At 49.0% G+C, this 24810-nt stretch overlaps 1 protein-coding gene across 4 annotated transcripts in view; it reads right to left on the bottom strand.

Annotated features, from left to right (window-relative positions):
* Positions 1 to 930: 930 nt before the first annotated feature.
* Positions 931 to 24810, bottom strand: part of LOC147440401 (uncharacterized) — a 48937-nt gene continuing 25057 nt past the window's right edge. The window contains exons 7-10 of one of the 4 annotated variants that reach the window (XM_086530141.1): positions 1496 to 1587; positions 1322 to 1401; positions 1125 to 1231; positions 931 to 1056 (exon numbers count right to left, since the gene is read on the bottom strand). The gene's annotated coding sequence lies outside the window, so the exon portion shown is untranslated. Of the gene's footprint in view, positions 1057 to 1124; positions 1232 to 1321; positions 1402 to 1495; positions 1594 to 24810 lie in introns of all 4 variants that reach the window. The other 3 variants (XM_086530142.1, XM_086530140.1, XM_086530139.1) reach the window with 3 other exon arrangements.

Genomic DNA, 24810 nt, shown 5'->3' with positions numbered 1-24810 from the left:
AAAAACCCTCATCACGCCATTAATTAATCAAACGACATTTTGTAACATTCGTATCCAAATAACTAGGATAGAGCATTTCCAAGCAAGTAGCATTATCCTGGCAATATAACATTATGCACTAGAATGGATCGTGAATCAATGACCATTGCAAGAAAAACCCAATTGGTCAAGCTTGAAACCCAACTTAAAACTCCAATATTTTCAAACGTCTGATAGTCATTTCAAACAAGTTTAAATGCAACTAAGAATTACACTTTTATAATTGTGTGGTGACAATGAAATTCCTACTCCTGAGTTACCTACTAAGTGGTTCGCTTGATTACAGGATCTGCATGAAATGTGTCATTTGCTAGTACAAATTTCATTCTAGTTTGTGCAAACTTTTGACAAACGATCAAAATGTTCAAGTCAAAAGACCAAAACAGTGACAATACCGACCCCTCTTCGTACATCTATCAAGTCTATGGTTGTTGCTTTAAAGAGGGCGATCTCGGAGAGTGTCTGCACAGTTCGAGATGCTTGCTGTTCATGATTATGAGAGTACTGTTGTAGCTGTTTCTGTTGTTGCAGCTGCTCTTTTTAGAGATGCTGACGTTGCAGGTGATTATTACATGCGTCTAAAAATGGACTGCAAGTTCCATGAATAGCACCAAACTTAGAATCAGACTAACAGCAATGCTCTCAGAGTGTAGTCCCTTGATTCAAAATTGATCTGACCTGAGAGAGAGTTTGTACAAGAGACTCCAGGAAAATGCGAAGGAACCGACTCAGGCGCAGTCAATGGTTGAAGCTGAGTAAATGCGCACTTTTCCGGTGCGTACTGCAGCCTCCTAGATTCAGGATTCATCAAACAAGTGGCCTGGCCCGAACACCATAAGTCATGTTGCACATGGCTACACCCATAGCTGACCCTGCACTCACTACCCCAGTTGAGGAGCCTACAAGCGTTCCCATTCCCATGGCATAAACTGGGCTCATCTGTGGTGCCTGCATGCGTGGGAAGCCCGGCGGTACTACCATGGGCGACAAACTCATTCCTGTTCTAACCGACATGACCTGCATGCATAAAAATCCGGTAAGCCAAACACATTGCCAAAGAATACAAAGAAGCCAAATAGAAAAACCTTGAAAATTTGGGATGCCTGTGCACACTACATCAACTCGCCTGAAGCTGCAATTGCAAATTCTTAAGATAGTCCATAGCTTCATCCAGCAAAGCAGCTTTGTTAGTCTGTGAAAGGGACAGGATGAGGATTTAACATAACAGAGAACATTGCAACGAATAAGTGGAAACAATATTATAAGCAAGAAATCCTTGCACCTTGCTCACATTTGGAGTAAGTTCACGATGCCCATTCATTTTGTCATTTTCATTTTGTCGTTGATTCTATTTCGCCTTCGCTGTGGCAATTTGGGGGAGGGGAGATACAACTTGAGTCAGAACATCATGCTAATACAAAAAAGCAAAAAAGAAATGTTAGCAGAAGCCACTTACTTGTTCAGAAAGGTTGTGAACTTCATTTGCCCTTGTCCTTTTCGAATTGGGATTTCTTGTTTGGGAATTAACAGCAGACTCACCTCAGCATCCTGCAACTGTGAAATGATAAGCAACAAAGCATTCCACTCCATATTTTGCAAAGCTTTACCTCATGTAGAATGCCTTTCGTAAAATAATAATGAAACTCCGGCACTAGCAGCCATTTTTTCCTCGATCACAAGCGTATAAAAAAGACAAATTTCAAACAAGGGTACCTGCACTGGGTCGTGCAAGTAGTGGTCTTTAGCATGAATGAAGAACAGATCAGCCGGTTATGTAAAGTTTTACCAAAAAAGAATTCACGGTACCTCACTTTGACATTCGGAGTCTTCCAACTTCCTCTTGCTGCTAGAAAATTTTTCTTTAAAGCTTTCACTAGTTTCTGAATCTCCTGAAATGGCGACATCTCGTTTCTCTGGCCATAGAGACAAGATGCCTTATTTCTGTACATCAGGAGTATCCGGGTGTTGAAATGCAGCTGCTCTAGAATTGCTGGAAATATTTGCAGCATGCTTTAGACCTTGAGAACCCACTGAAGCTGTCATTGAAGGTAACAGAGGTGACACTTTTACCCTGTTTTCGTTACTGGTACAAACACCTTTCATGGGAACCAGAAGCTGATTTCCGTGAGCCTCAGGGACATTTGCACTTGGCCTGATGAAGTATGGCCGAGTTATGTTCTGCAGCTTCGATGGAAGGTTTTGTTGATTGACAGGCATTGCTGCCCGAATGCCAACAGGTCTTGCTTTTTGTGGCAGCATAGTAGGAGAGGAAGGTCCCTTAGATCTCCTCTACCAGGGAGGCATCAGGCCGATGGGGGAGACCCCAACTTGAAAGGCCGAAGGCAGGAGGATGGATATGTGATCAGTCCTGCCTATATGGACACTCATTTATCCCATGCGATACGATGTGCTATCGGTCAGATGCGCACATCGTCGCATCAGTTAGAGATTGAGACTGGCAGCTTTAGGAGAGTACCAACAGACGCCAGGATTTGCCAGTTGTGTTAAATAGAGCCAGAGACACAATTACATCACATATGTCATTGTCCGGTATACTATGAGATACTATACCACTTTCATTGTCTATTTAAAGAGGGCATTGGACCATTGTCTAGAGTCATGAGATATCAGAATCAGAGATGCCTCGGGTTGTTTTTGCTAGAGCTGCGCACACGCAGGGAGAGTCTCTTTGTGAGTGCGTGCGTGTGCGGAAGAGAGAGAGAGAGAGAGAGAGAGAGAGAGAGAGAGAGAGAGAGAGAGAGAGAGAGAGAGAGAGAGAGAGACCACAAACGCAAGATATGGTGAAGAGGGGGCGATCAGCTCCCCATGACTACCATGAGCAGAAGACCCTAATACATCAAATATGTGATCTCTGTGAGATGAGAGATGTGGAAGTGGGTACCCCCCTGGCCCCATAAATAGGTGCCCAAGGGGAGGTAGGGCAAGGCCTGATAAAAATCCCCACGACCCAACAGGAAAATGATATATGGAAATATATAAGGGCGCCCGGATAAGGTGGGCGGCCAGCCACAAACTCGGGCGGCTGCACCAGGTACAACCTAGACTATGGGTGGCCAGCCCGAAGACATACTAGCCATACAAGTATGCCCTAGACCTGTGAAGCAGCAGAATGGTGTAAGTTAACACCCCCTCTCAGCACCTGATGCTGAACAAACGGCATGAAGCCGAAGATGTGAGGCAAATGATGAAGATGTCTGCTGCTATGTCTGCAGCAGTCTTGGATGTCCCAGCCACCAAGAGATTTCCATGGTAAAATGCAGTCATGAGCAGTGTAGCAAACTGTTGTACTCTGCCGATACAGGGTAAAGATACTGCGTGAAGGTCCCGAACTAAATGTGAAAACTCCTCCTTGTAATGAAAGAAGTGCAAATAGACATGCAAGTGTCCTGCCCAATAAGATTTGTGGTGTCTGAAGTCAAACCATCTGGAGAAAATGGGGAAGCCCAGGAACCATAATGAGAATGATCGGAAGCCTGTCAATGCATGAACCTGTAACCCACTGTGTCCAGGTGGCTAAGCTGTGTCAAACTCCAAGAAGGCCAGATGTAGTAATCTGCGCCGTAAACTCCTCCGAATCAAGGAAAGCCAGACTAAACAGTCTGCACTGTAGAAGCTACTGTAAGTTGCAGCAATCACCGATAGACCGCACGGACCACCACCAGATGGTGTCATGTCAATAGGTTGGGTAATCCAAGATGAGGGGAAATCCAGACTCAGCAGTCTACGCTGTGAAGGTTTCTGAGAAGAGGTGTGGTCAGACCAAGCTGTCTGCACTATAATCATCATGTATGAAGTAGGAAAGCCAGACTGCGAAGTCTGCGCTGTGAATATCCTCTGAGAAGAGGAAAGGCCAGACCAATCTGTCTGCACCGTCTTGCTTGTATATCCTGCCTCCAATCCTCCGGTGTCAACCAAAACAGAATCTGCGCCAACACCACCACCAAACCACAACGGTGTGGCTCTCAATGTGAATGAGCTAGGAGTGGCCTATTGCCCAAGTCGGCGGATAAGTTTGCTGTAAGGTTACCGAGGGTGAGTGTAAGTAAGTTTGAAGGTACAATCCAAATGATCAGTAGTGTAGAAGAGCAACTGCACCACCATCCAAGCCAAGCTTCGAATGACTTCGGATGTAGTCGCACGATGCCTGATCTCCTCCATCTCGCGAGTAAATTCTCCAAGAGAGTCCAAAGAACTGAAGTCCCACTCCAGTCTATAGATCCAAGCAATGAACCTGTCCAAGAAGAGATCCAAGATCCTCTCCCTAAGTCCATGTAGATGCTCCTATGTAAGCAAGTGATCTAACGTGTCTAGGTCAAGTGGTAAGTGTCTGTCCACCCAAGATGGTGGTGTTTTCTCTGGGAATGTCGGAATCCCATATGCCATGAGCATGGACATATCTCATGTGAACTCCTCTGATGAGTGCATAGGTGTGTCCATGGCAAACCACAAGTCACCACCCCCTCTGGAGTGTGCAACCGCCGAATGATGGTTGGAAAGAATGGATCTCCCAAGGATCGTACGCTCGTAGATGATCAAGCGGATGTCCAAGATACCCTGTACTGCAGCAGTCACTGAGAGACCGCACGGACCACCACCGGATGGTGTCCTGGCAAGAGGTAACTTCATCCTCTGTGTGAAAAACACGACCCAAGAGGCTACTGTCCACCCAAAAACGCAACTGCGAGGTGATGAAAACGCTGTTGTCCAGCGATTTTCAGCGTGCTCGTGTGCTCCCGGCATGGTCCGGAGCGTTGTAGAGGGTCTAGAGAGGGTGGTGAATCACTGTCACTGCCCCTGATGGGCTGAAAACAGAGAAAACGGCAAGGGGTAATGGTTGAGGAGAGGACACTCGTCGGCAATGCACCAGATGCAAAGCCGGGAAGGTGGTGGCGAGATCCGGGTTTCAGAAGCTGAGCGCTGCCCTCCTGCTGCAAAAACGCAGGTCAAGTTGCAGTCCACATTTGTTGCACTTGTTGGCACCCAAAACCTTCTGTTTGCTGAAAAAACAAAGGCTTGATGCGTACCCTAGGTGCCCAGCAACTTGTGGAAGGTGTCAACGACACAAAGTGACCAATAAAACCGTCGAAAATGGGCTGAAAACCCAAAAACGCAGATCTGGCTGAAAAACGCAGATGGAGTATAGGAGGTTTCCGGCGATGAAATGATCCTAGAAGTGAAGCGCTAGCAGCCCGATGCAAAAACGCTGACCTTATCTGCAAAAACGCAAGTGAAGGCGGATCCTTCGTGACGAAAAACGCAGATCTCATCGCGCGCCTGCTTGTTTGCAAACGCTGGCAGATTTTGCATGAAAACGCTGGTTATGCAGATCTTGGGATGAGAACCCGATGCCGAGATGCACTGTCCCAGGCCATCGAAAGCCTAAGCTGTTGATACCATGTCTGGCGTCTGATACCATGTGAGAGTGCGCGTGTGCAAGAGAGAGAGAGAGAGAGAGAGAGAGAGAGAGAGAGAGAGAGAGAGAGAGATGGTGATGAGGGGGCGATCAACCCCCCATGGCTACCATGAGCAGAAGACCCTAATACATCAGATATGTGATCTCTGTGAGATGAGAGATGTAGAAGTGGGTACCCCCTGCCCCCATAAATAGGTGCCCAAGGGGAGGTAGGGCAAGGCCTGATAAAAATCCCCACGACAACAGAAAAATGATATATGGAAATATATGAGGGCGCCCGGACAAGGTGGTCGGCCAGCCCCAAACTCGAACGGCCGGACCAGGTACAACCTAGACTATGGGTGGCCAGCCCGAAGACATACTAGCCATACAAGTATGCTCTAGACCTGTGAAGCAGCAGAGTGGTGTAAGTCTTAACACTCTTGAGGAGATCAAGCACTGGAAGACATTCACAGAGGGAGATCACTCACTTCTTTAGAGCAGAGACTCGGCAGTCGGATGAGCAAGCTTAGAGGTATATTAGTTGACAGAGCCATTGAGCTCGAGAGAGCTAGATGCCCACGTCTACGAGGGCGACCACGACATCGTCAGTGTAAGGTGCAGCGGAATGAATGTTATATTTTCTCAAGATTAGTGATCTTTACTGCTCAAGGTTCCTTTTAGTTCTTAGGGAAAGAGAAAGCTTTCCGTCTTATAGAGAGTGTGGTGATCACGAACAAAGTGAGTGGATCTAGTGCGTGCAAGTGAATGAGACTGAGAGAAGGAGAGAGAAGAGATACGACACCGAGAGGTTGTAAAACCCTCCTCCGAAGGCCCCACTCTCGTCGGCGAGAGTGGTCTACTTGATTGATCATTGCACGAAAGAGTACAATGCGAATGCAAAGGACCGATGCTGTTGGACTATGCCGATGACGACGATGGTGACGAGGACGGCTTCGTGGCTGAAACTGGGACTCTTTTTGTCGCTGAAAATAGACTGTTTTTGTCGCTGAAAATGGACTGTTCTTATGGGCTTATGGCTGAATCTGAATGCTGGGAAAAACGCTAGGTTTAGAATTCTCTGAGGCTGCGTTCTCGGGGGTACACCTTGGCTGAGAAAACGCTGATAAAGCAGGGTTTTGATTGCTGAAATTTGACTGTTTTGCAAGAGCCAAATCACACTTACTGCAAGTGGATCTTCTGCCGCGACTGAGGATGAAAAACGCTGCTGCTGTGGACAGTTTTCCCTGCGTTAGTGTTGCTGATTTGCTGCAGATTTGCCTTGCTTCCTAGCGTTAGTAAATGTAGGTTTACGGCTGCCAATGGAATAGCAGAACGCTGGCTATGCTGAGAATGAAATCGCTGATTCTGATGCAGTTTGCTGGCGTTAGTGGTTTGGGACAGAAAACGCTAGTACTGCCTGTTTGCTGGCGATGGCTCCAAGAGAGGGAAGCGCTAGCACTGCCAGAGATGGAGGACGCCACCAATATGCTGAAGATGCGGGGGAAATGGACTCTCCAAAGTTGGAGAGGTTCTTGCTGAGAGGGAGGGAACACCTGCTGCTTGGGGAAGCCTGTTGTGCTCTCTGCTCATCTGCCAATTAGTGCTAACTTGGGTTTGCTTATAAATTAACTTACCCAATTTGCCCTACTGACTACCCAACAAAAGTCACTTAATAAATAAGTGAAAAATGTCAAAAATAGGGAATAATGGGATAAAGTCATCTGAAAAATCCCCAAACTGACTATGATGGAATCTGATGGAAATGCTTATGCTTATGCAAGGTGCAACTAGAGGATATGCATCTACACTGAGTGACTGGGCATGCACGGTCTACGAATAGACTCACAAAAGTGCCAGATCACTTCTAATCTAACTTGACTGGACTTGACGGAAACCCTGCTATGGTGTAGCTTGTCCACGAACACATAGGGTTGGGATGTGTCACGTGACAGTCGGAGGATCCATCAGAGGATCATGACTATTCTAGCACGACATGGGAGACGTCCAATACGACTATTTACAAAGGCGGACATTGCCGATGCTCTTCAGTGACCAATGCAATACATTCTCGGACAACGCCCCATGTCGGGCATCCTCAGACATTGATAAGGATGATGATGATGATGATTTTAGTTTTTACTTTACTTCATTTTTATTTTGTACTCAGACATTGTATTAGATCCACCAAGATTGTATCAGTTTGGTCTCATAGGTCATTTTGCCTTTTGAAGACGTTTGATATAACATTTCATTTCAATTTCATTTCCCCTTCAGCACTTTCTCTCCCCTTCAAGTCTATGCTCACACCAACTTGATGACAAGCCTGCTCCAAAAGAACATTTGCTGTTTCTATAGCAGTATCCGTTTCCGGCGAAAGACATTTCAAAGAGGTTTGTCAGAAGCTACAGACATCATAAAAGAATCAGTTTAGTGCCGCAAAACATCTTTGGAGTTTGCGGCAGAGGACGGGGGAAGCGCAAACCTTGTAGGAGGGGCGAGAGGAGCAAAAGGCCAGTGCTGGAAGATGTCCGAGCAATCATCCAATGGCTATTGTCTGTTTTCTTTTCTGCTATTGTCTGCTTTGATTGAGAGCTTGAACCACTAGCTAAAAAGGATTCCCTCGCAACCCAACATTTCGGCTCTTCCTGGTGGTGAAGCTCCCTTTGAGTTGGGTTGCGGTAATCGGTGGGGATGGTCTCTCTCTTCCACAAGCGAACCAGCTTGTTGGATTGCATAAGTTGATGCAGGCTCCTGTACACGCACAAAGCATTGAGAGTCTTGGTGGGAAACACGGTCTCTCTCCTTCAAGTCTGTGCTCACACCAGCTTGATGACAAGCCTGCTCTTTGCTGTTCCTATAGCAGTATCCCCGCTTTCAGGCCAACAATTTGAAGAGGTTTGTCAGAGGCTGCAGTCATCATAAAAGAATCAGTTTTCTGCCGCAAAACATCTTTGGAATTTGCGGTAGAGGACCGGCCCACCATTACCCAGAGAGGCTCCAATGAGAGAAGGGCACGCGGTGTGTTGCATACACACCGCCACTTCTACAATCTGCCAGTCCATTGCTGGCGGCCATGTCAGCACCAGATCCATGACAGCTTCGAACTGGAGCTGTGGGGGTGGACCGTATCATTCACAGCTTAAAATAGAAACATTTCCTTCCAAATTCTGTAAGAGGGCTCCCCCATAGGACCTCTAAAAGCACCTTTGCATGACCGTCAAAGAGCAGCTTATGTGCCTCATGCAAGGTTCTTCACAAGAAAAGAAGAAGCTGATGCTTCATCGAACTTTGATGAGCTAGCAAGGAGATTCTTCACACTAAGGTAGAGCGTAGAAGTAGGATTCGCTATGTAGGTAACCACTAGCTAGATACTTGGGCCAATGCTACTCTTAGTATACAGGTGAGGAAAAGTGCAAACTATGTACGCAAACTCCTCCATATATGGGATGTGATCACGGGGTGCTCTTGTTGTGATCATTTTGTAAACTCAAGGTGGCTAAGCTATGTAAAACTCCAGGAAGGCCAAATGTAGCAATCTGCGCCGAACGTCCTCCGAAACAAGGAAAGTCAGACTAAACAGTCTGCACTGTAGAAGCTACCATAAGCTGCAGCAGTCACCGGGAGACCGCACGGACCACCACCGGACGGTGTCCTGTCAGTAAGTAGGGTAATCCAAGATGAGGGGAAAGCCAGACTCAACAATCTGCATTGTGAAGGGCTTGTGAGAAGAGGGGTGGTCAGACCAAGCTGTCTGCACCGTGATCATCCTGTAGAAGTAGGGAAGCCAAACTGAGAAGTCTGCGCTGTGAAGATCCTCTGAGAAGACGAAAGGCCAAACCGATCTGTCTGCGCCGTCTTGCCTGTATCTCCTGCCTCCAATCCTCCAGTGTCAACCAAAACAGAATCTGCGCCAACAACGCCACCAGACCGCATCTCGGTGTGGCTCTCAATGTGAATGAGCTGGGAGTGGCCTACTGCCTAGGTCGGAGGATAAGTCTGATGTAAGGTTATCAAGGGTGAGTGTAAGAAACTCTGAAGATAGCAATCCAAATGATCAGGAGTGTAGAAGAGCAACTGCACTACCATCCAAGCCAAGCGACGGGTGACTCCGGATGTAGTCGCGTAATGATGCCTGATCTTCCACATCTTGCGGGTAAACTCTCCAAGAGAGTCTAAAGCACTGAAGTCCCACTCAAGTCTGTAGATCCAAGCAATGAACCTGTTCAAGAAGAGATCCAAGATCCTCTCCCTAAGTCCATGTAGATGCTCCTGTGTAAGCAAGTGATTTCACGTGTCAAGGTCAAGTGATAAGCGTCTGTCCACCAAAGATGGTGGTGTCTTTTCTAGGAATGTCGGAATCCCATATGCCATGAGCATGGCCATATCTCGTATGAACTCCTCTGATGAGTGCATAGGTGTGTCCATAGCAAACCACAAGTCACCACCCCCTCTAAAGTGCACAACCGCCGAATGATGGCTGGAATGAATGGATCTCCCAAGGATCGTACGCCCGTAGATGATCAACCGATGTCGAGATACCGTGTACTGCAGCAGCAGGCACGGAAAGACCGCACGGACCACCACCGGATGGTGTCCTAATAGGAGTTATCTTTATCCTCTGTGAAAAACACAAGCCATGTAGCTGCTGTCCACCCAAAAATGCAACTATGAGGTGATGAAAACGCTGCTGTCCAGTGATTTTCAGCATGCTCGTACGCTCCCGGCATGGTCCAGAGCGGTGCAGAGGGTGTGGAGAGGGTTTATCTCTGTGTGCGCACGTGTCGGAGGGTTGCAAACAGAGAAAAAACAGCATGTAGCAGATAAAGAGGATTCTCGCCAGAAATGCACCGGCCCGGTCAAAGGCAAGGTCTGTGGGTGAGGCCCAGCGCCCCAAACCTGTCCTGTGCTGAAAACGCAGCAGCAACCAAAAAACGCAGCAAGGTCCAAAAGCGCAAGCTGTCCCAAAAACGCAGATCTGGCCTAAAATCGCTAGGCAGATCTGGTGCCGATCTGAGTGCGATTTGTTGCAGGGAGGTGGCGCCAAGGGGGGAAGATGCAGATCTTTGATGCAGATCCAAAAACGCAGGCCTGATGCAAAACGCTAGGATTGCAAAAAAAATGCTAGGCAATCTGATGATGTCTTCCACGACCGAAAGTGGCAGAGAAGCTAGCGCTAGGCCTCAGAAGCTGGATCCCTGGCTGATCTTCTTCTTGGGAGAGGTACCTGCTGCAGGGATGCGCCTTGGACATGAAGAGCCTGAAGCTTTGATACCATGTGATGCCTAAGCTCTGATACCATGTGAGAGTGCGCGCGCGCGTGTGTGTGTGTGTGTGTGTGTGTGTGTGTGTGTGTGTGTGTGTGTGTGTGAGAGAGAGAGAGAGAGAGAGAGAGAGAGAGAGAGAGAGAGAGAGAGAGAGAGAGAGAACACAACACCAAAACGCTGATGTAGGGAAGAGAGGGCGATCAGTCCCCCCATAACTATCACCACACTGTGAAGTGATATAAGACTCACTCTGGCAGTCCTTATAAGGACCCCAAGGTGAGGTCGGAAAAAAACCCACGACCAACCACAAGTAAAATACCCACGACCTATAATAAGTGGATATGTACCTATGTGATGGGTGCCTGGACAAAAACAGGCGAAAGGCCCAAAAGATGGGCGGTCGGACAATGCAGCCTATATGCATATGCAAGCATGGGTGGCTAGTCCGGAGGCACACTAGCCGTACGTGTATGCCCTAGACCTGCGTGTGAAGCAACAGAGTGGTGTAAATCCAACACCTAAGCCCTTATGGGAGGTCATATGTAACAAACTTGGACACCCGAAGTCAAGATTCTACCGCGACACAACAAAGATTCACGTCAAAACAGTTCACAAAGATGACACGGCCCGGCATAGTTCCGTGCCCAGAGGTATTGGCCCCACAGACTGGCGCCCCTTTCGGTATTTCTTTTATATTAATTAGTGTTCGAAGTACAAGAGAGTCGACAGGTGCTCACTCTCAGACTCTGCATCCAGATGCTCTGAGAAGTGAGGCCCAACCAACTTATTTATTGGCAGAAGGGATACCCAAAAGCAGAGCCCCAAAAATCTCTAATTCAAAAGCAAAGTTCCCAAAAATAATTGGTCTTCCATCAAGCCCCAAAAGCTGGCTAGCGTAATTTGCGTAGATCTGCACAGCACACGGACTGCCACGTCATCAGTGTGAAATTCGACGCATTTTTTTCCGCAATATCCGGGCTGCCATGTCAGCATTCAGTCAGCCATCCGTACTGGCTGCCACGTTAGCATGTGTGTATGTGGGCACTACCACGTCATCAGTTTGTGACACCCTAGGATCGGCCAACACAATGGTAAGCACGCCATCAAAATAAAGCATCGCATTCGGTATGTACATCAACCAAAGCTTTACCAAATACAACATTCAAGCTGCCTTGCCACTGCCAAGTTGAGCATATCCCACAATCAATGTACTCCAAGGAATGGCATTCCCGAAAATCAACTCCTCATGCACTCTTTGTGCTCTCTAAAGTGCACCATATTTGGTCTACATATCAAGCAAAGCATTGCTAAGCTCGTCATTAAGTCAAAGGCCATGGTAGGAAAAACAAAGGTAACCCAAAGCTTCCTTGTCTCTGCCATGTTAGGCATACTTCGCAATCAATGTATTCCCAAAACTTATTCTGGTAGCAAGCTCCTCGAGAACTTTTGTGCTCTCTGAAGTGCATTATATTTGGCATAATTATCAACAAAAGCTTGGCAAGCATTTCATTTGGCTAAATATTGACCAGAGCAATACCAAGCACAACATCTTCGAAAGCGCCAAAACTGTGGAGAACTGTTTCGACCATAACTTGAGCAATTAATACCCGATTTGAGCACTGTGAAGCACATGCTCTAGCCGATATCAGTCACTATCAGCCAAAACTCTATAAAGCTGAAGCCAATCTTCCGAGTACGCTTCTCGAGACTAGTCCAAGAACATCAAAACCGGTCCCCCCAAAAATCTTGCACTGCCCGACCCGAACTCCAATTGACAAGCCGTAAAGACAGGTCTGGAAAGCACTTCCAGCACTACATAACCGACCCATAAACCTCTACTGCCACAAGGCACAGACTGAACAGAATTTTAGCACTTCAATAACAACTGAACTGAAAGAGAGAAACAACATGCGACACGGAGTGGCGGAATTCCACCCCAAAGACTATTGGCCCCAAACCTTGGCGCCCCTTTCGGTATTTCTTTATATTGCATCAACACAGTACAAGCCGGTACTTTAGACTCTGCACCTTCTCCAAGAAGCATGCCAAATAATGAGCCCTAGCCTCATATTTAAAGACCCTTGGCCTAAAAAGCAGTTACAATACCCACAAGCTCGCTGCTGCTCCATCGCTCCCCTCCCCCACCCGCTCCTGCTCCCCCTCGCCATAGCCCCCCTTTGCCTTCGCCCTCGCGCTGTCTGCCCGCGAACGCTGCCGAGCCTGCACCCAGCCAGCGCGCAGCCCAGCCTGAGTGCAGCCCCGCCCGCTGCCCCCCTCCTGTTCGCTGCCCTCGCCTACCCAGCCCCCTTATCCTCAACCCCCCCCCCCCCCCCCCCCCCCCTGGCTCCGAAGGCCTCACTTGACCTGCCTTGCAGTGGATTCTCAGTTGGATTCTTCTTGCCGAGCTCTCAAGCGTTAGCCTTCTCGTCCGCCCTTCTCCTTCAGAGCAGGAGACACTAATGGAGGCTCATGCTCCGCCCCAGAGGGAATCCTCCGAAGCCCCCTCGCCAGACTCCGCTGAGCCCATTGCTCTTTCACCGACAGAGCAAGCGAGCCTAGCCGCACAAGTAGAGAGTTTGCAGGCGACCTCGGTCATCTGCAAGATTCTCGGCACCCGACCCAGCAGAGGAGAGCTGCGTGACCTTCTCCAGCCCGCCTTCTCGCACAGGTGGGCAAGACCTTGGACATTCAGATACTCGGATGAGGCTACTATCAGATCAAGTTTGAGGCCTCCGAGATGGCGTCCAAGGTCATTGCCATGAGTCCTTTGACCATCCGAGCAGCTCGAGCCCACTTTCGACAGTGGAGACATGGTTTTGACCCTGCTTCGAATGTTCTGGTAGAGGAGGCAGACATCCCCATTTCCGTCTGCTTCTCGGGTTTGCGGAGGGAGTACCTACCACTTTTGTCCAGGATCGGCTCAGCCATTGGGACGGTCCTGGAGACACCTCGCACGGCAGCCTCAGTAGCTGCCAAGGCGGCTGGCATTCCCTCAATTCGCGTTTTGGTCAGAGACACTCACACGCTCCCGAAGGTTATTCTTTTGCCTCGGGAGAGTGGGGGTTGGTTTAGACAAAGTGTAGAGTATTCGGGCCTCCCAAACCAGTGCTTTATTTGTCGACAGACGGGCCATCTAGCGAAGGCCTGTCCACGGAGGAGGCCTCGACCTACACCACAGCCTCATCCCCAGCCTGCAAGGGCTGGCCAGCAGCCACAGACAGAGACACAGCGCACACATGCAAAGCCACCCTCTAAGCTTGGGGCGAGCAGAGGAGGGATGGCAGCAAGCCCGTCGTAGACGACGACAGGGGCCACAGCGTCAGCCTGGCACTCAAGAGTGGTCCTCAAGCGCCTACTCAACAGCAGGTTCCCACGGGGAACCATTTTGGTCTTCTTGAGCAGGAGGAGGTCCCTGCTCCAGCCCCCACCCCAGCTTCACCCTCGACAGCCCCGCCCCCCCCCCCAAAGTTCCCCCCCCCTTCCTCATCCTCCCCCCCGCCTCTTGCTCCCGCCGCCTCTTTCCCCTGCCCCTCTGCCTCTGTTCTTCCCTCGCGCCCCTCCTCCCCACCACTTCCCCCACCTCCAGCTCCTTCTCCCCCCCCCTCCTGCTCAAGTTCCACAGTCGACCTAGGGGGCAGGGCCTTCTCTGGCGGCTAGGAGATCTCTTGGCAACGCCTTTGCCACGAGTCGCCTAGCGAGAGAGGGTCAGCCTTTCTTACGGCCCCCTCTGCAGGTCCAGACATCTTCCCTTGCAGCTATCCCTAGTGGTCTGAGGAGCATTGACATCCGGCGCCGTTGGGACTTCTTCGACTACGGCTTCACTCGTTTTCTCGGCGACCCATCAGCAGACCATGAGGCAGCCTGCTTCAGGGTCCATGTTCTGTTCCTTGCCGCTAGGGGGACAGAGGCCTTGGACTCAGCTGTTGGTTTCTCCTTTCCCCTTTGCGGCAGGGCCCAGACAGAGTGGACTCTCGACTCAGTGTTGGGATGGTTGCACACACAGGTCCTAGAGTTCTCTCACCACATGGGAGAACTAGGAGTTACAGACATGCTCCAGACGTTGTGGCCATTGGCCAAGTTTGCGGTGACATCTCCAGACTCAGTAGGATGTAGGCACATTGTGGTTTACTTCTTTGCTGATACATAGTGCTTGCCATGCTATGTATACATTCATGAGGACTCCTTGACAGAGGAGGTTGCTTTACGTACGGCTCGCTCTACTTGGGCCTGGGCCAGGTATTCGTCGCAGTCACGCCTATCTAGAGGACGCTCGGATGCGGATTACTCCCCATCCAAGCCAGCCTCGAAGATAGCCCGTCTAGCTGCTGCAACAGTATCTATTCTCTCTCGCTCCCCATGAGGATCGTCTCATGGAACGTGCACGGACTAGGTCGGCCCCAGTTTCAGCGTCAGCGGGGCCGACTTTGTCAGGAGCTTCAGCGTTGCCTTGTGGGAGGAGAGATTGATCTCCTTATGCTTCAGGAGCACCATCTGTGTGAGCTGCATTAGACGTTGTGGTCAGCTCTTGTGTGGACGATTTGATACTTTTTGGCAGCTGCTTTTGGACCTGGAGGCATCTAGGGTGGAGTATGTATAACTATTGCGGACTCATTGCAGCAGGCCATTGTGGGCAGAGAGATTATTGTGCCAGGCAGGGCTCAGTGGATTACTATGCAAGTTCAAGGTAGCCTAGTGGGTTTCCTGAACATCTATGCGCCCAATGTGGCGAATGCTCGTGCAGAGTTTTGGTCACAGATTGTTGAGTCTCTGCCGCAGGCAGAACATTGGTGCATAGGAGGCGACTTCAACATGTTGGAGGACCCTTCTGACAGGATTGGTGGCAGCCATGCTACTGTGCATGGAGTTGAGTTGGCAGCTTGGGAGAGGTTTTGTATGACTCTGAGGGTCTCGGATGCGTGGCAGCACTCTGGTTTTGTGAGGCCCCCAGACAGTCTTGCCTTCTCTCAATCGGACAGCAGAGTGGGAGGAGTGAATCTATCGCGGATAGATCGCTTCTACACTAGTGACCACTTCAGTGACTTGGGAGGATCAGTGGGCACCCTGGCAGGGACTTCCTTCTCGGACCATGCACCAGTGATCCTCACAGTGGCAGACAGGCAGAGGAGTGGGAGCACGATGCTTCGCATCCCAAAGAGGGTCTTGTTGGACTCAGTACTCAGAGAGAGGGTAGAGGCTCTCTGGACAGAGGGCATGGACAGGCAGGATCCTCCTGCTGACAGAGTGGCCTCAGGCCTAGCTCAGATTAGCCATTTTTTTCTCCAAGAGTCTTTGGCTCGCCGGGCTGCAGCGAGAGAAGCGGAGCAGCGTCTCAGACGGGGCATTGCTTCGTTACAGAGGATGCAGGAGCAGCATCCAGACAATCCTTGGTTGAAGGAGCAGTTACAGCAGGCTCAACAAAAGCTTGCTAGCACAGAGGAGAGGCGACATGAGTTTGTTTTCCACCGACAGGCATCTCAGTGGACCCAGGTGGGCGACAGAGTGACTAGTGCTTTCTTTGAGGCAGTGGGACCTCGGCACTCGCATGCCAAGGTCAGTCACTTGAGGAGGCCCGACAAGTCAGTTGCTTCTGAGCCAGAGGATATGCGTGCAGTTGCTACTGACTTTTACCGTGAGTTACTGTCTGCAAAGCCCCAATCAGAGCGTCAGGATGCATGCGGGGAGCAGGTTTGGGCACAGATGCCTTGTCTTGTGAGGAGATGCGTCAGAGGTTAGAGCTGCCACTTCAACTTGAGGAGCTGCACACGGCTCTTAGGGCCCTCCCCCGTGGTAGCTGTCCAGATGAGGATGTGTTGACTCCCAGTTTTTGCTTGGAGTACTGGGACCTGCTTGGCCCAGATCTCTGTAGTGCTTTTCAGTACATTTTGCACACAGGAGTGATGCCTGACAGCATGAGTGAGGGCCTGATCTACCTCATTCCCAAGGAGGGTGGCTCCTTGGATGAGATTCGACAGTGGCATCCCATCACCATCCTCAACTCAGCCTACAAAATTCTTGTCAAGGCTCTGAGTTTGAGGATTCAGCCACTTCTAGAGAGCCTTATACATGGGACCCATACAAGTTTTGTCAAGGAACGCAGTATCCTTGACAACATCTTTACTTTTTGGGAGGCTTCTGCCCTGGTACGGCTCCGTGGTGAGGACCTCGTGATTCTTCTTCTCGATTTTGAGAAGGCATACGACAGAGTTGACTGGGACTTTCTAGATGGCACTCTATGTAGGATGGGCTTCTCAGATGCTTGGATCAGAGGGGTGTCAGCCTTGTACAGACAGGCTCATAGTCAGGTACTTTTGGCAGGAGGTAGAGGTGATCGCTTCATGCTTACACACTCGGTCAAAATGGGCTGTCCTCTTGCCCCCTTCCTCTTTCTGTTCTATGCGGAGGCAATGAGCAGGTTTTTTGTGTCGCGGCAGGTTGGTCTACAGGGCTTAGCACTCCCTATTCGGGGAGATGAGCTATTGGACGCTGAGTTTGCCGACGACTCAACCTTGTACTTAGATGGCCAGGAGGCCAACCTTCACAGATATGAGCAGGCTCTGGAGACCTTCTGTTGTGCATCGGGCGCACTGATCAACTGGAGAAAGACAGTGGCTTTCTCACTTGATAGTGCTCCTGTGCCAGATTGGATGCCAGGAGAGGATTTCAGGTGGATTCCCCCAAGGACTGCAGTTCGTTACTTGGGCTGTCAGGTTGGTTTGGACTTGTCTCCCGAGCAACAGATTGCTCCCCTTCTCTTGTCTATCAGGAGAAAGTTGTTACATTGGAGCTCAGCACGACTTTCTTTGGCTGGCAGAGTAGTAGTTGCCAACCAGGTGTTGTTGCGACTATGTGGTACATCACTTCCTGCTCGATCTTCTCGAGTTCTTGTATCAGCCAGGTAGAGAGGCTGATCAAGAACTTCCTTTGGTCAGGACGTGACACTCAGATAGCCCGAGCCAAGGTGGCTTGGCAGGTCATCACTCTTCCTTGTTCATAGGGAGGGCTTGGGATCATTGATCCAGCACAGCAGAGCAGAGCCCTTCTTGGGAAGTTCATCGTCAGAGGGCTTCTTCCAGGTGAGGAGCCCTGGAAGGAGTTCTTGCTACAATGGCTTCGTGCTAGGGTGCCTCAGTCAGAAGGCCCTTGGCAACCTTCGACCAGATGGATCTTTACAGAGATGCACAGAGTTGGTTTGAGCAGGAGACTGGAGGACCGCTTCGCTATGAGTTTGCTTTGATCTTGGGAGCTCTTACGGCATGGCATGGAGCAGAGACAGCCTACGTGCACGGAGGAGCGCCTACGGCAGCCCCTCGTCTGGAACCCCATGGTTAGCACTCAGAAAGGCCACTTGGTTGGTAGTCGGCCTCATGTTTCCTGGGGTCCCATGGCAGCAGGTCCAGCGCGTTCTTTAGGTGACTGGCTAGAGTCACAGGTTTGTCAGAGGAGGTGCAGGGGCTCCAACTACAGGGCATGAGAGGGGTGCAGAGCATGTGTCAGGACATCTCAGAGTCAGTTCCAGCTGAGTGGCTCACGCCTCTCGAGCCAGTAGCGCCCCAGTGGATGGGAGCCTTCACACGACTGGAGGTTCTCATCTCAATCAGGGCCTGCTCAACGACTGTCCCAGCCCTGTTCTTCGAGCTTCAGGGTGGGGGACACCTACAGCGAGTTGCAGTAGAGGCCCCGCAGGTAGCAGAGTGCTATTTTCAGAGGATCCGAGTAGTGGGCATCTGTGGGAGGACTTGTGTCATAGACCCTGACCCAGCAGCTCTTGAGACTGGAAACTAGAGGCTGTGGGCTTGGGAGTGTTGTCCACTGGCACGAGTACAGTGGGATCCTGGTGAGTGGCTATGAAGGGACCCCTTCTCTTCTGCAGACCACCCAGGAGTCTCGTTCTTTCAGTACACTGTTTGACTGGGACGTCATATACTAGCAGCACACAGAGAGGCCCGCCCCGCTGCAACACCTCATTGGCAGGAGGAGGGTCTCGCAGTTGAGTTCTTGGCAGCCTTTTGGGAGAGGCTGTGGGACTCCAGACAGCCGAGGCGAGTCACCTTGTTTCACTGGCTGGTCGCACACAGAGCTACAGCAGTAGGGAGCTGGCTAGTGCATAGTGGTCTCTCGGCCGCATGTACACCTTGTGACCATTTGGTGGAGAGTCAGCATCACTGTCTATGGGACGTCCCTCGGCCCAGCAGGTGTGGCTACGAGTTCTTCGGCTGATGCCTGCTCTCTCCACAGCTCGACAGTACACTTGGGGGGCAGCGGCTTGGTCCACCCTCACGGGCCGGCACTTCAGTTTGAGCTATCTTCCACCAGCAGGATGATAGTGATGCAAGAGGGGCGACCTACACTCCAGCCTGCTACAGAGCTTACTCCACAGGAGTGGTGTAGTGAGAGAGAGGAGTGTTGGGAGCTCATCAAAGGCCTAACACTCTGGTTCATCTGGCGGGCCCGCTGCTTCCGCATCTTTGAGGCTCGCCTTGTGCCACCAGCAGAGGCTATTCGTGATTTTTGGCTAGAGCTGATCTATACTCTCAGAGGACAGCTTAAGGGACTACATGGCAGCTCCGACCACATGCGGGAGCGCCGCGAGGCTTTCCTTCGACTCTGGCGCCCTGGGCCTTTTTACACCATAGTCCACAGTGTACTTTGATGGCATTACCGACCACCTGTGTGGCTCTTCCCTCCCCCCATTTCTTGATTTAGCCCCATTGTACATATACTAGTTTTTTCATTGGGAGAGTCTCCCACCATTGTTGTTGTAGCCCTCTCTTGAAGAGGTGGTTGTAGCCCGATGGGCAGTTTCGTAACTAATAGAAGGATCTTTTTCTCGGAAAAAAAAAAAGCAGTTACAATGAAAAGCCTTCAAAACTCAAAAGCTTTTGGTCCAAAAGCAATGCCAAAAAGCTGCCAGCGTAATTTACGGAAATCCGTACAACTGCCACGTCATCAGCCAGTGCAAAATGTGGAAATCAACGCTGCCAGCGTAATTTACGAAAATCCGTACAACTGCCACGTCATCAGCCAGTGCAAAATGCGAAAATCCGTACAGCCTGCCACGTCATCAGTCAACGTAATTTTCAAAAATATGCCGCAAGTCTTTTTTGTGTGTGTGTGAAGAGTCCTGCTTTATTTTAATCTTTTATGTCACTTGGGGCCCCATCGGACGGGGTCCCCATAAGTTAGTAGGACTTCTTCTTCTGTTACTTGTTCTTCGTAGATTTAGGCCCCTTGGCCGACATGTGTAAGTTGACTCCCTTCTTCAGGGCTTTGACACGTCAGCAGTTTGTGACATCTCCCCTTCTTGAAAGAGAGCAATCGTCCGCGATTACAGCATATCTGCAAAACAACTCAAGTTAGCTCAAAAATTTCCGAGGGTCATTCCGAGGGACAATCAGTTTGCTCTTTTTGTTAAAGAGTTAGCTTCTCCTTTCAGCTCTTTTGATCAAGGAGTTAGCTTCTCCTTTCGTCCAGATCATAACTCTTGATATTCCGACGTAGTAAAATTAGCCATCACACCCAGACCGTATTGATCTTCCACGGGTATCTTGATACACTAAAATTACATACCCAGGCAATCTCATCCAATTAGGACTATTCAGTGGTTGGCACATCACAATGCAACACAAATGCTCACATATGCATGTTACAAGGCATAGAAACATAAAGCTGCCGATGAACACTCCCTCCACAAATAACCATCTAGGTCCGGGCCATGAGTTATTCAAGGACTCCCTCATCACTCCTCCCGCAAATAACCTAAAAAGGTCCCGGCCATGAGATATAGAGACCTTTTACAACCAAACGCCCTATAAAACAACTAGAGAGTTCGTTCAGGGTTTTGTTTGGACAGCCAAACTTTGAGGACAACTGGCTTGCCCTTCTCCATCACGATGATCGTTCCGTTCCGAACCTGGAGAGTCGCATCATTCTTGTCATGCCAAGGCATGCCTAATAGAACGTCACGATTGCCAACTTCATGATGTGGAAATCAGCTTTTCCATGATAATGTTGAATAGTCACTGGAAGAGCACCAATGAGCGGTTCCACTTTCTGAGTTTGCCTCGTGGCTAGCTCAGCTTCAATTTCTCCACCCTCTGCATCATAATCAAAGTGCATCTGTTTTAAGAATCCTGGATGAATGAAGTTCTTTGTAGCTTTGGGGTCAAAGAAAATAAGGGCTTTGAAGCCATTGACTTTGCCATATGCTCGACACAATTCATTTGTACTTTCAAGGCGTATGCCATAGATGTCAGGTACTACTCCAATAGCCGGTTTAGCTCGTTTGGCTGGAGATGGTTCTGGGTTTCTGTCGATCGTTGACACGGGAGTCGGCTCCGCGGATCTGCCAATGCGTTGGGGATAACCAAAATACTTATGTCCTGTTTGTAAGCATCCAAAACATGGGCCTTCTTGTAGTAAGGTGTCTTGTTGTTGAGGTGTCAAACGAGGCCTTTGTGGTTGACTTTCACGACACTCTCGAGAATTTGTTCTTCGTTGGCGAGAGTTGTGGTTAGTGGCCGGAGATTCTTCTGTGGTAAACTCTAGCTTTCCCTTCGTCAGTTTGTAGCCGACTGCGGCATGGTCCATAAGTTCTTGCATGGTGGAGACTTGCTTGGATAGATAATATTCCTGCAAGGGTGATGGTAGTCAATGGTGTATCACTCGCATTGGGCCTCCAAGGGAACAGATCTAAAGAAGGACACCGGAAGGTACACGTCGAGAAACCTTAGGTTATATTCGTCCATGGTTTCGGTGGCAAGCATTTTCAAGTTGCCCCACTCTGCCAAAATCCGGACTTCAAACATAGAAGTCATGTAACTATGTACAAAAACTGTCTTGAAAGCTTGCCAGGTCCTTGGAGCATGCGGTTGTGTCGCAATTGAACTCCACCATTGCATAGCATTATCTTCAAGGAATCCCGCTGCTCGAGAAATCTTGGATTCTTCTGAATAGTTCCCTAAAGCATAGATGTTGTCGAATTCCTGTAGGAGCTGCAATGCTTTCTTGCGATCTTTCACCTGGAAAAAGTGAAAAATTTGATTGTCGTGCCACCATCTTTAAAATCTTTGGGTTGGTTAGGCGCATATCCCGAGTATGGATAATAAGAGTATCCATATGGGCTCCAACCATTGTAGCCTAGTGGCGGTGGCGGTGGTGGAGGTGGGGGCAATGGCAGTGGCAAAGGCAGTTGCACTGGATCAGGGTCAGATGGCTGTACCATATTCCTGAAAACTCCCCCGATCGGAACAGACGGCTGAGAAGGTTGCCGGTTGGAAGCTCTCGTACTTTCTGATGTCGGAGGAGGAGGTACCACCTGGGGCATCAGAGGGGGTAACATGTAGTTCAAAAATTGTTGAAAACTTTGCAGCATCGGAAGATTCTACTGAGGATGACGCGAAAGAATGTCGTGAAGTTCGTTGAGCAGAAACTGCAAATATTCTGCTAAATCCATGAATTCCAAGTCTTGGGTTCTTTATGGCTTATGCCCTGTAAGACGCAAGCGGTGAAGATGGGAGTGCGCGATGAAGTAAGGGTAGAAGTGGCTAATAAGTCTGGGGTCGATGGCTCTGTTTGCTCTGTCTGCTCTTTTGTGGGACCAGTATGCTTTTAGAAAAGCACAAGGCCGAAGATAACTCAAATAAATTCCAAAAGTCTCTGTTTGCTCTGTCTGCTCTTTTGTGGGACCGGTATGCTTTCAAAAAAGCACACGCCTGCTGCTCTAATACCACTGTCATAAGACGGGCACCACGTGCCAATAGAAAAGAACAGGCTGAACAGACTTTTAGCACTTCAATAACAACTGAACTGAAAGAGAGAAACAACACGCGACACGGAGTGGCAAATTCCACCCCAGAGAGTATTGGCCCCAAACCTTGGCGCCCCTTCCAGTAATTCTTTATATTGCATCAACACACTACAAGCCAGTACTTTAGACTCTGCACCTTCTCCAGGAAGCATGCCAAAGAATGAGCCCTAGCCTCATATTTAAAGACCCTTGGCCTAAAAAGCAGTTACAGTGAAAAGCCTTCAAAACTCAAAAGCTTCTGGTCCAAAAGCAATGCCAAAAAGCTGCCAACGTAATTTACAGAAATCCGAATAGCTGCCACGTCATCAGCAAACGCAAAATGCGAAAATCCGTACACCCTGCCACGTCCTCATTCTTCTTTTGATTCTCAACACGAGAAGCCTTGCCTTCCCCATCCTCCTTAAATTTGTTCCGCGGAGGTGTAACTGACTGATTTGAAGTTGTTGATGGAGCGAAGCGTTTAAAGTATAAACTTTGGCGTAGAAGTGCCGTAGTTAGAGTCACAGTAACAGAAGCGTGCACTTAATACTTTAAAGTTTACTATTTCTACGTAGGATTCTGCACAACATAAAATTTTGATGTCTTGGGCGTAGAAGTGCCGCGGTTAGAGTCACAGTAGCACAAGCGTGCACTTAATACTTTAAAGTTTATCTACTATTTCCACGTAGGATTCTGCACGACATAAATTTTTGATGGTGTGCCGCGGTTAGAGTCACAATAACGAAAGCGTGAACATAATACTTTAAAGTCAATCTACTATTTCCGCGTAGAATTTTGCAGAAAGACAACACAGCACTAGGAACCAGAAGATGGGTTGCCCCCCCCCCCCCCCCCTCTTGAAGGAGATTTGTATTACTTTCTGAACTGTTACAAGCACAAGAACCCGAAACAGTATTCATTGTTCATGTCCCAAACACTTTTATGATGCATAAAAATGCATGGATTCATAAGCCTATTGGCTAAAATTACCTGTAGCCAAGGATGGCTATGTCTGCTTCATACTAGAATCTTCTAGGCAGAAGACGTTCCTACTCATTTCTGCTCTCGTAGGGGATACCCACACAAGTTCTCCTTGGTTGAAATCTGCTTTTGGAATGCGTCAAAACGCTAAAATTTTCGTGGGCAGCTAGTGATGCGCTGGTCTGAGTGCGACTATTCCCCGCAGGGATGCACACAAGCTCCTATGGTTACACTTTACCTTCGCCGCACGCTTCACTGCTTCTGCAAGGCCTTTGTGGACGCCAGAGCAAGAAACCGTGAGGGGAGAGAGAGAGAACCTTGAACTGAGAGTTGATAGAGGAGTCTCTATGTGTGCAAACTGTTGCACAGAGCCATGCTAAACTTGTAGGCTTCCGTTAGGATGTATTTTCACTATGTCCGGCCGGCCACCGCAAAAATATTAAATTATAGCTTTTCTAAGAGAACTAAGGACACCATCTTATTCATGTGCTTGTTCTGAATTGTTATGCACTACGTCCAGCTATTGTTCTAGTTATCAAACTGTCCAGACACGAATATTTCCAGGTGGCACATTACACCAAAAAATTTGCCCGTTCGTCATTAATTGGTAACAATAAATTCATAAATTCACTCAGTGTGCACAAAAATCATTTTCATTTATCTATAGCCATAGCTAAAAATATTGTAGTTAGAGGTCTCGCACATCGTCGGGCCACTCCTTGACATGGCCAAAGTATTGTCGTAGTTCTTCGCAAACTTGTACATGTCCTCAAGTGAGGTAGTGGGATTGCACAATACCTTGTTTTGATATGTAGGCAACAATCCAAACAAATAAAGCATCTGTAGAATGACCTTTGGATCCTCCAAGGCCATATTTTATGGACTAAGTCCTTGAATACCAACGAGTAAGCGTCGAGAGTCTTCTAGCCCATCTCCAACTTGAACAGATTCTTGTAGCATTCGATCTTGTCCACTTACACAAAGCGAGCGTGCAAGAACACCTCGAAGTCTGTCCAAGTCGTTTGTTTAGGTTGTAGCCCAGCCGCCCACTCGTAGACGTTGCCCTGCAACATGATTTATATTTGGTTGATGCGTTGTCCATCAGTGAAGTGATACAAATTGAAGTAGGCAATCCATTTTGCCAGCCATGAATCAATGACGGTCTCTTCACATTCCTCTCTCTCCCCTTTGAAGGGGTCGGGATGGAACAGAAGAGGCAAAGTGCTCATGGCTATGGGCGAAGCCGTAACTTGCGTGGCGCACAACTCCATGAGTTGTCGTTGCATCTCCTCTAGCTCAAGTTGAAGTACATTGACCAAGGATGC

The sequence above is a fragment of the Adiantum capillus-veneris genome, chromosome 15 (genome assembly GCF_014529385.1).
Source record: "Adiantum capillus-veneris isolate H3 chromosome 15, ASM1452938v2, whole genome shotgun sequence".
Taxonomy (NCBI): Eukaryota; Viridiplantae; Streptophyta; class Polypodiopsida; order Polypodiales; family Pteridaceae; genus Adiantum; species Adiantum capillus-veneris.
This window is presented reverse-complemented; position numbering and strand designations above follow the sequence as displayed.